The sequence below is a fragment of the Rattus norvegicus genome, chromosome 8, assembly GCF_036323735.1.
Source record: "Rattus norvegicus strain BN/NHsdMcwi chromosome 8, GRCr8, whole genome shotgun sequence".
In the NCBI taxonomy this organism is placed as follows: domain Eukaryota; kingdom Metazoa; phylum Chordata; class Mammalia; order Rodentia; family Muridae; genus Rattus; species Rattus norvegicus.
In genome coordinates, this window is record NC_086026.1 from 82,661,718 (window position 1) to 82,674,886 (window position 13,169).

Below are 13,169 nucleotides of genomic sequence, written 5' to 3' on the forward strand. Positions count from 1 at the left end.
GTGTGCCACTATAGCTAGCTTGAAAATTGAAAATCAGATACCAAGGTTCTTCTTGACAAAAGCTCTTTGTGTAGTGGGATTCTATTAGGTGTAATCCTTTCATTCTGGGACCCAGGATCATGGCACAGGCTTTATCTGGACTGTGACGAGAGAAAGACAGACATAGAGACATACTCGGGATGTGGAATTGTGCGCTTCTGCTTAGGTATAAATGAGTGTGGCACTTTTTTTTTCATTGTTGGTTTAGAGTATGTCACAGACTGAGACATGGACTCTCAGAACCAGATGCATAATCAAGTCTTGGGGAATGGGTGAAGCCCTAGGTTTCAGGACCAGCACCTCACACACTGGGTGCAATGACACAGCTGTGTGATCCCAGCACTCAGGTGGAAGCAGGAGGTTCAAAAGAACCAACCATTACTAGTGACAATGTTGTTCCTCAATATACCTTCTTCACCCCCAAAAGTTTGTCTGTAGGAAGCTTGGTCCCCAGTGCGATGGTATAGAAAGGTGATAGCTTCTTAAGAGCTAGTGCCTGAAGGAAGACGGTTGCCTTGCTTTCCTGAGGAAGCTATTTCTCTTCCCCGCCCCATAGAACAATAGAAAAGATTCTGTTCGGGTCCAGTGTATTGGGGTTGCTTACAGAAGCATGGGTGTCTCTGGTAGCTGCCATCCGCAGAAAGGTCCTTGGACATAGTTGAGAAACTGACTGCATTGTGGTGCAGTCCCAGTAGCTACAGACTGGAGGGTGGGCAGGTGGGTGGGCAGTAGAGTTTGTGGTGGCAGGCTCTAGGGATGACGGAAACTTAACCCAGGCTTCTCAATATTTTGCTTTCTTGGAAATGGAATTCTGAACGGGGCAGGCCAGTGTTAACCTCAGAACCGCCTTTGGATGGATTTGGATTTCAGACTGCTCACAGAAAACCCTAGGCATCGACAGAAGGCCACTAGGAGGCAGCAGAAGTTCACAGGATGCTCCTGACCCTGCCGGATCTTATTATGTTATGCCACCCCATAATTTCCCTCTTACTGTGCATTAATTGCCTTAACAGTTTTTAGGACTTCTGGGTGAGTGTTATCCGAGTTAGAGTGTGCGGGTAGACTCTGTTGGCCATTGCCTTCCAGAATAGTGTTTATTTTCTCCTGCCTGTATCTTGCCTATTTTTCTCGCCGTTAGGTCCAGGAACACCAGCAGGCTATGCCCAGACTGTCTCCAGCAAAGATGCACAGCCATGAAAAAGCTTTTAGGACAGATCTTTGGAATTCCCAGGGCGCGCCTCGCCTTGCCCAGATATCGGGGCAATTTGAGCTTTTTGTGAGTGGCACTCTTGGTCTCAAAGAAAACCACCCTATGTGGTTCTCACACCTTACAGAAGGGGCGAGGAGACCTGTTCCGTGCTAGGCGAGGCGAGGAGGAGACGTTTCTGTGGCGGGGGGCCTGTGGGCAGGTGACAAGGGGCGGAGGTGGAGGCCGCTCAGGGCCCGCCCCCACTGCGCTCTCCTCTACGGGAAGTGATGTGGGGCCGGACGGAAAATAGCGCTAAGCACCCAAAAAAGGCCAGTCGCTCGGGGTCCCGAGCTCCACTCGGAAGGGAGTACCTAAGGGATAGAGCACGGCAAGGACTCAGCAGGCTGGGAATCTAGTACTACAGGGACGCAACACCGCGGGGACAGCACCCGACAGAGCACCAAACCGGGTGAGCACTGCGATCTGAGCGCTGCAGGTAGCAAGCAAGCAAGCGGGCCCTGGAGCTACAGGGGAGAACCCGATGCTGGTTCTCTAGAGTTCCAGGGGCTGGGGTCCAAGGTTATCCCAGGTGGTATCTAGGACTCAGAGTCCCTTTAATGAGGGGAGGAGGAATAGGTATGCCCCCCACCACTTCTTCCCTCGCTTGGGTTTTGACTTTAAAGTCTTTAGAAAGAGAAAGGGCTCTCCGTTTTTCTGTCATTCAGAGAACCCAGCTGGTCAGGTTGGTCTGAAGAGTCACCCTATCGGAGTTAGAATTGATGCGATGACATATTTTGGTCACTTTGCCAAGACCGGGTCTCTGGCCCAGTAGCTGGGTACCTCTTTGGAAAGCCACCTCTGAAATATAGGAGATTTTGAGGCGTCTGAGCATTCCCCCGGCTTTTGCACCTTGCTGTTGTCTGGAGTATTCTCCCTAGGCTTCCCTTTCAAGCCCAAGGACTAACAGCTGTTCTGCTTTAGCTGTTCAGCCCAGCGGGGTGAGGAAGGCAGGAGATTTCTTACTCATTTCGTTAAAGCTCTCTGTAGAGTGGAACCGACCTGGGAAAGGTAATCCCTGCATTTGGAAGGTGGCAGAGAAGGATCCAGGGTTCAAAGTCAGCCTTTGCTACGTAGTGAGCTTGAGACCAGCCTGGGTTATAGGAGACTCTCTCAAAAAACAAACACCAGCAAAAAGAAAGGAAGGGGGTGGGGGGTGGGGGGTGGTGGGAAAAGGACATACAGCAATGCCGAGCACACCAGAATGGGAATTGCTTTCTTTTTTTTTTTTTTTTTTTTTTGGAATTGCTTTCTTATTTTACCTTGGTCTCCCTCCCCTCAGCACCTTACCATTTCCGTTTCCTCTCTATAATGTGTCTTAATTAGTCTCTGTGTGTGTGTGTGTGTGTGTGTGTGTGTGTGTGTGTGTGTGTGTTCGCGCATGTGGATGTGTATGTAGAGCACAGAAGTCAGTGTTAAGTGTTTTCATCACTATCCATCAAATCTGTCTTTTTGTTTTTGAGATGAAGGCCTCACCGTGTAGCTCTGGCTGGCCTGGAATTCACTATGTAGATCAGGCCGATCTTGAACTCACAGAGATCTTCCTGCCTCTGCCTCCCAAGCACTTATTTAGCCCATGCGGTGTTAAGTCAGGGAGAACCAGGCCTTCAGCTTTGCCCCGGCCCCCGCCCCTGCCTTTTAAGATTGACTTTGGCTGTGCAGAGTCCCTTGCGTCTCTGTGTGGAATTTATGGTCAGCCTCTCAGTTCTGTTACCTTGGCTTTAGAGCACACACAGGCATTTTGAAGAGGGAAGCCAGTCTTTGGAAACCAGATTTTTAACTTCCTTTCCCGACACCTGTTTTCCCCATCTTAGTAAAGACATTTCACTCTTACAGAACCTCAGACCACACTCTCCAGAATCACCCTCAATTATCTTCATTCTCCCATGCCTCTTGCTCTACGTGGACACATTTTATTGAATCTAACTTAAGTATAACTAAAAAATTTTTTTTGGTTTACAAACTTTTTAAGTGGCTGGAGAACTGGCTCTGTAATGTAGGGCGCATACATGATTCTTCCTGAGGACCCAAGTTTGGTTCCTAGCACTCACACCAGGCAACTCACAACTGCCTGTAACTCTGACTTCAGAGAATCCAATGCTCTCTTCTGGCCTCTGCCAGCATCGCACAGTATTGTGCATGTACAGAAATGTAGGCAAAATGCTCATGCACATGAAATAAAAACAGCTTTTGTAAATATTACATTTATCATTTGTGTATGCTATGATATGTATGGGAGGTCAGAGAAGAGTTTACAGGAGTCGGTTCTTTTCTTCCACCATGTGGGTCTGGGGATTTAATTCAGGTTGTATGGCTTGGTGGTAACTACTGCACTATTTTGCCTACTCAGTTTTTTGGGGGGAGGGGGGAGGGAAGAGGGTAGTTGAAACATGGCTTCATTATATATCCCAGGATCGCTTGGAGCCCAGCGTGTAGCCTAGGCCTCAGCCTCCTGAGTGCAATTACAAGTACAAGTGTGCCCTACACCTGGCCATGATCACATCTGATAGAACAACCATTTCTCTACTGTTTGCGCCCATTCCTACTACCTTCTCTAGTTGTGTTCCTGCCAAAGCCTCTTAAAACACTTCCAACCTTGTTCTTACATCTCTATAATCTTCCCTCAACACAGAGATCACCTGTACACACACACACACACACACACACACACACACACACACACACACACACACACACTTTCTACTTTTATCCCAGAATGAGAAACAGTGTTCTCAGTGGGTGGTGGTGGTGGCAAATGCTTTTAATCCCAGCACTGAGGAGGCAGAGGCAGGCAGATAGATCTCTGTGAGGTCAGGGCCAGCCTAGTTTACAGAGCTAATTCCAGAACAGCCAGGGCTACACAGAGAAACTGTCAAAAAAGGAGGATGGGGGGAGGGGGAGGGGAAGAGGAAGAGGAGGGAAAGGAGGAGGGAGAGGAGAGGAAAAAGAGGAGGAGGAAAAGAAAGGAGAGGAAGGAAGGAAGGAAGGAAGGAAGGAAGGAAGGAAGGAAGAAAGAAAGAAAGAAAGAAAGAAAGAAAGAAAGAAAGAAAGAGAAGAGTAAAACCAAGTTCTTTTTGTGGCCATGGATACTCTGAGATGCTGGCAATCTTGCCTGCTTTGTTCCCATGCCGAAGCCCCCCCACCCCCCATTTGCCATTCTGTTTACTCCTGAATGCTCTTCACTTGTTCTCTCTTGTCTTAGACAGGCCCTCTTACTGACATGACACCCCATTTAAAATAGCACCCCCACTTTGTCCTGCCTGCCCCTCTCTACCTGTCCTTTGTAGTGCTGATCAGCACAGAGGTGCACCCACTGTGAGGGCCAGGGATCAGGCTCATTCCCTATTGTGTCCACTGCACTCAGGGTTAAGTTGAAATTCTGAAGGGGCTGGAGAGATGGCTCAGCACTTAGGAAGATTCTGAGGACCAAGGTTCGATTCCCAGGACCCACATGGCAGCTCACAACCATCCATAACTCCAGTTCCAAGGGCCCCAATACCCTCTTTAGGCATGGAGGCAGGAGGGTCAGAAATTCAGGGTTATCCTTGGCTACCTAGGGATTCCCAGGCCTGTCTGCAGAACAAGCTCATAAAGGACGGAAGGCTGAGTAGTGACGCCTCTGCTGGTTTTCCCTCACCCCCTCCACACTGCCTCACCTGTCTTGTGATGGTGGCAGCAGGCAGCCCTGCACTGCACTGAGAAAATTAGGCAGAGCTGTTTAGTAGATGATCTATCTTCTGGCCTCTTATGTTAGTCTAGGGCAAGAGTGGAGTTCTTGGAAATGGAGGGAAATGGACATTAATTTCTTATGAATATTTTGCACTATAACAAATGGGCCTTCCTGTGGCTTCTAACAGAAATGGCCAACTGTTGGCACTTAATTGTGTAACTACTTTCAGTTGTCAGCTGCTTTCTGTGTCTTGGCCCATTTCCATGGCTACACCCTTTCACTCTTGGGGCTTGAACTTGGGGCCTGGCATATGCTTGGCAAGTGCTCTCCCATTCACCGAGCCACCCCCACCCCCTACTCCCCCCTCCCCCCCCCGTCCCCACCCCCCATTCCCGGCCCATCTTTAATTAGATCCTATCAGCCTGGAAACAGAATGTCACTCTGACTCATTTTGAATCTTATTTTGTAAGGAGTCAGAAACAAAACCAGTGTAAGACAGAGTGTGCACTTGAGTAAGGGGATAAAACTCCAGGACCATCCATCTAGTCCAGCAGTTCTCAACCTCCCTAATGCTTCGAGCCTTTAATACAGTTCCTCATGTTGTGGTGACCCCAGCCATAAAATTATTTTCATTGTTACTTCATAAGTAGTCTTGATACTGTTGTGACTCATAATATAAATGTCTGTGTTTTCATAGGCAGCCCCTATGAGAGATTATTTGACCCTCCAAAGGGTTTGAGGCCCAAAGGTTGAGAAGCAACAATGAAGTCTATACTTTCTTAGTAGGCATCTTTATATACCTTACCCTACTACCTCCCTCTGAGTGAGAAATTGGGAGACTTCCAAGGGAGAATTGAACTCATTTGGCCTATAAAGTATGATAACTTGTTGTTGTAAAAATATAAAAAAAAAAAAATAAAAAGGTTGTCTTTTATCCCCACTAGGTCTGCACCACGGTACCCCAAGATATCTGCTGGATATCTTTTATTTATTTATTTATTTATTTATTTATTTATTTATTTATTTATTATTTAATGTATATGTGTACACTGTAGCTGTCTTCAGACACACCAGAAGAGGGCATCAGTCCCATTATAGATGGTTGTGAGCCACCGTGTGGTTGCTGGGAATTGAACTCAAGTCCTCTGGAAGAGCAGTCAGATACCTCTGAGCCATCTCTCCAGCCCTCTGCTGGATATCTTTTTTTTTTTTTTTTTTTTTTTGCTTCTTTTTTTTCGGAGCTGGGGACCGAACCCAGGGCCTTGCGCTTCCTAGGTAAATGCTCTACCACTGAGCTAAATTCCCAGCCCCTCTGCTGGGTATCTTAATTCTCAGTCAGCAAAGCCTCTCACCCGCTCTGCTACATCCCATATCACACTGCTGAAGGCCTCTCTCTGAGCCTGGCAGCAATCTCTCTACCTATTTAGTTCCCAAGGCAGGTTTCCATGCCAGAAACACACATCCCAACTCTGTGGTGGCCCAGACCAGCCGCCGCACACTTTCTTACACATAAATCGCTACATGAAAGAACACACAACACAATAACCTTTGGCCCAATTGATAAGATATAATTACCCACCTAAACATACAAAGCCCAATACACATCCATCCCTTAAGAACATTCATAACAACCTGTAAAGGTACAGCGAGGAATCTTTTTTTTTTTTTTTTTTTTTTTTTTTTTTTTTTTTTTTTTTTATTTTTTATTTTTTTTTATTAACTTGAGTATTTCTTATATACATTTCGAGTGTTATTCCCTTTCCCGGTTTCCGGGCAAACATCCCCCTCCCCCCTCCCCTTCCTTATGGGTGTTCCCCTCCCAACCCTCCCACCATTGCCGCCCTCCCCCCATAGACTAGTTCACTGGGGGTTCAGTCTTAGCAGGACCCAGGGCTTCCCCTTCCATTGGTGCTCTTACTAGGATATTCATTGCTACCTATGGGGTCAGAGTCCAGGGTCAGTCCATGTATAGTCTTTAGGTAGTGGCTTAGTCCCTGGAAGCTCTGGTTTACAGCGAGGAATCTTAACATCACCCGCCATATTGTCCTGCCATGGCTTCTCTCCCTCTCCCTCCTGTCTCTTCTTCCTTTCTGTTCCAGTCTCCTCCTCTTCCTTCAAACTTCTCTCCTGCCCATCCTTCCTTCTCATCCAATGACAGGCCTCATTCTATCCTGTACCTGCCTCACCTCCTCACCTGTGACATCATCCCACAATAACTAATTTCATGTATTTCTCTCTCTCTCTCTCTCTCTCTCTCTCTCTTCCCCTCTCCCTCCCTCCCCTCCCTCTCCCACCTTCCTTCCTTCCTTCCTTCCTTCCTTCCTTCCTTCCATCCATCCATCCATCCTTCCTTCCTTCCTTCCTTCCTTCCCTTTTTGTGGGACTGAAGCTCAGGGCCTTCCACATGCTGGGGAGTACTTTGCCACAGAGCTATACTATAAAGCCTTGTGTGTTTTGTTCTATTTCTTGAAACAAGTTCTTACTATATGTCCTAAAACTCACTATGTAGACCAGGCTGGCCTCAAATTATAACAGAAACCTGCCTAGTTCTGCCTCCTAAGTGCTGGGATTAAAGGCATCTAGCAAGATTATTTCTTCTTCTTCTTCTTCTTCTTCTTCTTCTTCTTCTTCTTCTTCTTCTTCTTCTTCTTCTTCTTCTTCTTCTTCTTCTTCTTCCTCCTCCTCCTCCTCCTCCTCCTCCTCCTCCTCCTCTTCCTCCTCCCCCCTCCCCCTCCCCCAGTTCCCCCTCCCCCTCCTTCCTCTTCTTCCTCCTCTTTCTTCTCCTCCTCTCACACCTCTTCTTTTTTGAAAAAGAGTAATACCTACCCCTGAGTGCTGGGAGGTGAGCTTGGGTCCTCTTCAGTAATAGCCGAGTCTTTTAACCACTTAGCCATTTCTCCAACCTATGTGTAAGATTTTTTTCAATTGAGTGTACTTTCTTCCTTTGTTATTAAGACTTATCTTGAAATGTGTCTCTATAGATTCACTATGAAATAGGAAAGAATTATTTTAACATATATATGTGGTAGTTATACACACATAAAACATATTTCTCAATTAAAATAGGTTTGATGTTTCTGAAGGACAGAACAATGCTTGCAGTTTAAAGCCTGGGCCCTCAAGAAGAAAGTTCTCTTGCCCCTGTTAAGAATATGATTGGCTCCTGAGGAAGCAGCGCTTCCCTTCAAAAGCACTCCCTTTCTGTGCCTCTTGGGGTTTGCTTGGACCATGTTTGTTCCTCCACCTGGTGATCAGGAAATTGGAGTTGCTGATCTGGCTTCCCTTAAGCTGATTAGTCTGAGAGCAGACACTGGAGATGAAAGCTTTCAGTGAACCGGTGTCCTGGGGGGAGGGACTGGAACAGTGAGCATCTAGCTTGGTAGGGCTCCAGCGTGGGGACTCAGCTCATCAATCCTCTTGTGTTATTTGGGGTCCATCAACACATTTTATTTATTGTCAATTAAAATTGAGTGCCTTGCCTAAAAGGGATTGGAATTTTCTCCCTCCCTCCCTTCCCTCCTCTCCTGTCCTCTTCTCTCTCTCCCTCCCTCTCCCTCTCCATCTCCGTCTCTGTCTTGTCTGTCTCTCTCTTTCCTCTTTCTTTTTTCTCTCTCTTTCTGTCTGCCTTTCTGTCTGTCTGTCCTTCTGTCTTTCTCTTTCTTCTTTCTTTTTCTCCTCTTTATCTTTCTCTCTCTCCTTTCTTCCTTCTTTCTCTCTTGTGTAATTGGATCTTATGTGTACCAGGCTAGGCTGGAACTCCGTGTAGCTGACGATGCCCTTGAACTTCTAAGTGCCTGATTTATGCTAGGATTACAGGTGTGTGCTGCCATTGCCTGTATAACCTTCTAATTCAAGGATAGGGTTTCAAATTTATCAAATAAAAATGATTAAATGTTTTAATCTGTCTTTAATTTTTTCTTTTGAATCAGAGTCTTGAGATGTAGTCCAAGCTAGCTCTTGATCTCCCTGACTCCGCCTCCTTATGGCAGGGTGCACCATCACGCCTTATTCCAAAATATAAATGTAAACATTCTAGTTAGAGGTCACGCTTATACCCAGGAAATGCATGATATAGTTCAAAGAATGGCTGAGCTATGGCTCGGTGGCTGTCTTCATGGTGATGGAGAGAATCTGTTAATGACTCTAGAGCTAGAAGCAAGTAAGAGAACATTAGTGTTGTTTTAGCCTTTCACAGTTAAGGAGATCCCCACCTTGGACAGAGGCTCAGTCTGTCCAAGTTACATAGACTAGGAGGAGGGGCCAGAGCCAGATCCAGGACCAGTGGCTCAACGCCTCCCTCAAGTGATGCATAGGGTGGGGTATGCAGGCTCTGTTTGCTCTTCTAGAGGACCTGGGTTTGGCTCCCATCACCTACGTTATGACTCAAAACCATCCATAATTCCAGTAACAGAGGATCCAATGTCCGCTTTTGACCTCCTCAGGTACCAAGTGTGCATGTGGTCCACATACATATATGCAGGCAAAAAACTCATACACTTAAAATAAGCAAACTTTAGGACATTTTTTAAAAGTGTATATAACTCCAGTTCCAGGGATCCAATACTTCCTTTTCACTTCCGTGGGCGTGAATGTGGTACAAGTCATACAGACAAGCAAAACACTCAAACACATGGAGAAAAAAAAAATCTAAATCTTTTTTTAAGGGAAGGTCGGAAGGAAGGTTGGGAGGTAATCCTGAAAATGGATGCGGTTTTGTCTGCTGCTAGGGAAACCGTACTTCAGAGTCCCTGGTCTTTTTTTCACAACCTGGATGGTTAATTCACATTGAGCCCTTCCAGCTGCCAGGTCAAAGCGTAATAAAATCGGTTGCCAAGAAACAGGAAAGTCTGTTCTATCTTGTTTGCTGAGGGTTGTCCAACCACAGGGGTGGGCGGCGGATCCTCCGGGTGTTCCTGGGCGCTAATCTACTACGTATTTATATCATTAGAGTCCAAGACAAGGCATCGATCACCTGGTTAAACATAATAGAGTGAGCACTTTAATCCTCGCAGTGAGAGCCTGGCTGGGGAAGCGCGAGGTAAAGCTTTAGTCTGTTTGGATGCATAGATGTAAATCTCTTGCTCGTGACTTGGGGACACCACTCCGTACGTGCTTGCTTAGTTGTGAGCCTCCTTCTGCTCGTGTGGGGTACCTAAGGATGATGTGTGTGTGTGAGACAGAGTCTCCTATAGCTCAGACTGGCCTGAACTTGCTACATAGCCCAGGATGACCGTCAATGTCAGATCCTCCTGCCTCCCACTCCCAAGTGCTAGGATTACAGGCCTGAGGCACCGTTCTTGGTTTATGTGGTACTGGGGATTGAACCCAGAGTTCCATGTGCGGCAGGGGGTGGGAGGGTGGGAGGACAGGCACCTTACCAACTGAATTGCTTCCTGGGTCCTAGGTAAAACTTGAAAAAAATTGAAATAAGGGGTTGGGGATTTAGCTCAGTGGTAGAGTGCTCTCCTAGCAAGCACAAGGCCCTGGGTTCGGTCCTCAGCTGGGAGAGCGGGGGTCGGTGGTGGGGAGAGGCAAAATAACAAAAAAATTGCAATAAAAGGAATATGGAAATTAAAAATATCTATCCACATTTGTGGGCAGGGTTTGGTTTTTTTTTTTTTTTTTATTTCATTTCTTGTGTTAGTTTTCGTTCCATGTCCTACTTAAACAGGAAGAGCTCAGCAGTGGGGCAGCCTCTGGAAAGAGCCTGAGAGGGCCCAAGGTAGCCAAGCAGTCTGTTGATTGGTTGTTCTGGGCTTCGCTTATTAGAGACTAGGCTAACCCTTCATTATCCCTCCCTGCTCTGCATGAGACCATAAAGTAGACTGTGGGGGTTTTCTTTGTTTTCTTTCTTTGTTTGGGGAAAGCCACTCATCTCTGTGTCCCACGCTTGAAAACGAGAGACCCACAACTGCCAGGAATCACTGGGATGCTTTTCTTTTCCACATCACTGAAAATTGTTGCAACGGATCACACTAGCAATTTGCAACGAGGGTCATCAACCCCACCCCCACCAGGGGCTTCACTGTGTGCCTGTCTGCCGCCTGCCTGCCTGCCTGTCTGTCTGTCTGAGACAGGGTCTTTTATTCTCCCAAGCTGGTCTCATACACACTTGGAGTAGGTGTGGCCTTATTGGAGGAAGTGTGTCACTGGAGGTGGCCTTTCAGGTTTCAAAAATCCATGCAATGTCCATGCCTGCTCCCCCCGACCTGTGGATCTCACAGCCACTGCTCCAGCACCACGTGTGAGGCCATGCTCTCCACCCTGGTGATAATAGACTAAACCTCTGAAACAGTAAGCCAGCCCCCAATTAAGTGATTTCCTTTCTATGAGTTGCCGTGGTGACAGTATCTCCTCACAGCAACAGAACACTGACAAAGACAACGCCTATACAGTTTTTGTTTGTTTTGATTTTTTGAGACAGGGTTTCTCTGTGTAATAGCTTTGGTTGTCCTGGACTCGGTTTGGAGACCCTCTGGTACTGAACTCACAGAGATCCACCTGCCTCTGCCTCCCAAGTGCTGGGATTAAAGGCATGCACCGCCACTCTGGGTTGCCTATACATGTTTTTAATTTTTACAAGGGTTGCTGCTGTGCAGTGGGGTGTGAAAGCCCTGCCCTCAAGGACTAGTGGGGTCCTTGTTGAGAACCAGGTTGATTTCATGAGAGGAGTAGGCCTTGTGGCCAAGCAGGAGGCTGGCCTGAAAGGTCTATTTGTGTGACCCTAAAAGGAGATATAACAGGGACCTGGGCAGAGAAAGTCTGTGGACACCTCAAGTCTTCAGTCTGCCCTCGTCTGTGCTCCTGAATTCCCAGCAGACACCTATAGCTTTGTGCCATGGAGCTTAGAATATAGTGAGACTGGGCAGTGTCTGCATTGATTCTGCTTGACTGGGAGTTTTTCTGCATTTGAGAGTCAGTCATGGAAGCCCTCTCCTAACTCTTCAGCCCATTCTGCTGCCCAGATGAGGAAACCTCATTGGTTACACTGACAGAATTGTGTAACTTTAGATCTAGTTGGAAGAGGCCTTGAAAATCATGAGGCTCAGCCTGGTTTCCCCTTAGTCTCCTAGGTCTGAAGCTAGGAACCATACTGCTGGGTGATTGACAGCAGGGAGGATTCCTGGAAGAACCTTTTAAATATGTCTAGGCAGTCCAAAAACTGTGATGTTTGAGTGCTCAAAGGAAGTGGCATTCATTCATTCATTCATTCATTCATTCTTTCATGTACTTATTTACAGATAGACTATTGGGTATCCCTTGAGCTTCCAGTTCTCCTGCCTTTACTTCCGGGTATGCTAGAAATTGAACTTGGGGCTGCATGCAAGCTGGGCCAGAACTCTACCACCTAAGCTGCCTCCCAACCCTGAGAGGGACTTTCAGATTGGATTTTACCAACTGCTGAGGCATCTTCCTTGAAACTGTCTGAAATGACCAAGTATCTTACGGTCTTGACGTACGGTAAAGCTGCCCAGAGGCGTCTGCCACGATGGCTCTATTTGTCCTTCATGGTGAATTTTCTGTCAGCCCACAGACAGCTTGTGCTAGAGTTGTCTCTCTGCCCACTTCGTGCTGTCCCTGAGTTACTATCTCTATGGTATCTATTGCTATTTGAGATTATTTTATGTTTATCTCGCTTGTGGCCTGTCTCTTCCAGCTAGCGTGCTCTCTGTGTGAGCCGCTGTGGCTGACTGCCTAGAAATCACCTAGCACAGTGGTTCTCAGCCTTCCTAATCCTGTGACCCTTTCATAGGGTTCCTCATATGGTGACCCCCCAATCATACAATTATTTTGTTGCCACTTCATAACTGTAATATTGCTACTTGTGAATCGTAATGTAAATATCTGACATGCAGGAGATCTGATATGCAACTCCCTCCAAAGGGGTCACCACCCACAAGTTGAGAGCCACGGACCTAGAAAGTGGCGAGTGCTGTTAAAGTTAACAGGTGAATGAGGCAGTTGGAGAAATCTGCTTCCTTTTCCCTCTTTTACATCGTACATTATTGGATGCTTATGTGTGACCGCCTGCATGTATGACTGTGTACCATGTGTGTGCCTTCAGAGGCCAGAGACGGTTTCAGATCTCTTGGATCTGGTACTAAAGGTAGTTGTAAGCTCACGTGTGGGTGCTGAGAATCAAACCTAGGTCCTTTGCAAGGACACCACGCACTCTAACTGTGGAGAGATCTCTTTAGCCCCTGAACTTTATCT

The 13,169-nt window shown here is 46.9% G+C and overlaps 1 protein-coding gene across 2 annotated transcripts in view; it reads left to right on the plus strand.

The window, feature by feature from the left end:
• The first annotated feature begins 1,655 nt into the window (after positions 1 to 1,655).
• The window catches only part of Rab27a (RAB27A, member RAS oncogene family), a 53,895-nt gene continuing 42,381 nt past the window's right edge, over positions 1,656 to 13,169 (plus strand). The window contains 1 exon segment of one of the 2 annotated variants that reach the window (NM_017317.2): positions 1,656 to 1,697. The gene's annotated coding sequence lies outside the window, so the exon portion shown is untranslated. 2 annotated transcript variants of the gene reach the window in all.